General features: G+C 49.0%; 1 protein-coding gene across 2 annotated transcripts in view; it reads left to right on the top strand.

Moving 5' to 3' along the window:
* The first annotated feature begins 1,309 nt into the window (after nucleotides 1-1,309).
* STAU2 (staufen double-stranded RNA binding protein 2) overlaps nucleotides 1,310-1,614 on the top strand; it is a 232,365-nt gene continuing 232,060 nt past the window's right edge. The window contains exon 1 of one of the 2 annotated variants that reach the window (XM_023534609.1): nucleotides 1,310-1,333. The gene's annotated coding sequence lies outside the window, so the exon portion shown is untranslated. Of the gene's footprint in view, nucleotides 1,334-1,399; nucleotides 1,535-1,614 lie in introns of those variants that run through there. The other variant, XM_023534608.1, reaches the window with a different exon arrangement.

Below are 1,614 nucleotides of genomic sequence, written 5' to 3'. Positions count from 1 at the left end.
CATTCTATCTGGGGTTTCAATGTAGCATGCCCATGGTCTCCTAGTTAGCAACTGGATACCGAAAGACTTAAAATCAGTTTAAGAAAAAGTTACAGTGGAGATAAAGTTTTCAATTAACTTTAATGACCCAAATCAAAGGGAATGAAGTTTCTGATCACCGTCATTTCTAAAAGCATAAGCTCATTCATTTATTCCAAGAGCATTTACTTCCACTCACTTGCTGTTGGATGCTGGGTCTACAAAGATGATTGAGACACAGAGTCTTCTGCCCTTAATGTGCCGTCTGGCGTGGACACAGGTTCAGAAACAATCTAATATACCTGCAATGTCAGAGAAGAGCCAGAAGCCTGGCCTGCTCAGAGGGGTTACAGGGCGGCCCTCCAGGAGGGCATGTTGGAATGATCTGAAGGATGATTATTCATCAGAGAAGGGGAGGATGCACTGCAGGGAGAAGCAATAGCCTATGGAAAGGCACAGGGGTGGGAGGCTTGTCCCTTGGCACTGCTGGTGTGAAGGGCACATCTTCATTCAAAATGTGCAGCAAGTATTTGAATGTTGACTAGATGCTAGGCTTGAGCAGCTGGAAGTCATTAACCAAGGACTAGTGCAGATTTAGGGAGGATGCAACGTGTTAAGTTTGAGGGAACTGGCAGAGGTGTAAAGGGGAGGGGGGAAGCACAGGTAAGAGTCCTAGAAGGAAAGGTGGTGGTGGCTCCCGGCTTACCGCAGACCTGCCACGTGCCAGGCCCTGCGTACACGGCGTTAGGTATAGTATCACATTTAAACACCTGTTATCCCATCTGAGTTCCTGTTGAACGAAATAACTGACTCACTGGGTAAGTAACAAGCAAGTAGATAACCAGTCCTGGTTATCTAATTCTGGTGTCCTTGCTTTTAACCACTACACTATACTGGCTCCCAGTTGTAGACAGAACTATTGGTTGTAAGCGATGGCTGAAATCACAGGCCTAGTGGACAACTGATTCTGAGAGTGTCCTGGGAATCGTAATGCTCATGGATACCTTTGTGAAAACACAGAATATTTCTATTTCTAGACTTCGTCAGATTATTTTTGGTGCTAGTTACTAAACGAAGTGTTGAATTTCACTGAGCTGAACTGGGTTAGAGTTTAACTGGGCCTCAGTAACCCGTATCAAAACCAGAACGAATCAGGAAGTAATTCGAGTTTTCCGGCACTCTTGCCTCAATCTAGGATCTAGGGCACTGCTGTAAGATGGTCTTCATTTTTAGTTCTAAGGATCTCCTTATAATGTGACCAAAAGCTATTTTTGGTCAAGCAAGATGCCCGGCCACTGCCAACCTCGGACAGTAGGTGATTACTGAGCTACTGGTGTTTTCTGGGCGAGACAGTGGCACGAACCCCCTCCCTTCCTCCGCGCCTCCCTCCTCCCCTCAGTCTGGGAAGGTGCAGGATCCGCCAAACCGTGCATCGCACAGCGGCGGCCGGAGCAGACGCGGGATGGTCGCACGTCCCCAGCAGAGCAAGGCGGGGCAGCCGGAGAGCCTGGGGAAGGTGCGAGCAGGGAACCGGGCGCGGACCGCCCACTAGGAAGAGCAGAGGGTCAACTGTGTGTTTGGGGGGGTGGGGGGTGG

The sequence above is a fragment of the Pteropus vampyrus genome, unplaced genomic scaffold (assembly GCF_000151845.1).
Source record: "Pteropus vampyrus isolate Shadow unplaced genomic scaffold, Pvam_2.0 Scaffold127, whole genome shotgun sequence".
In the NCBI taxonomy this organism is placed as follows: domain Eukaryota; kingdom Metazoa; phylum Chordata; class Mammalia; order Chiroptera; family Pteropodidae; genus Pteropus; species Pteropus vampyrus.
The sequence above is the reverse complement of the archived record's forward strand: the minus strand, read 5'-3'. Positions and strand labels throughout refer to the sequence as shown.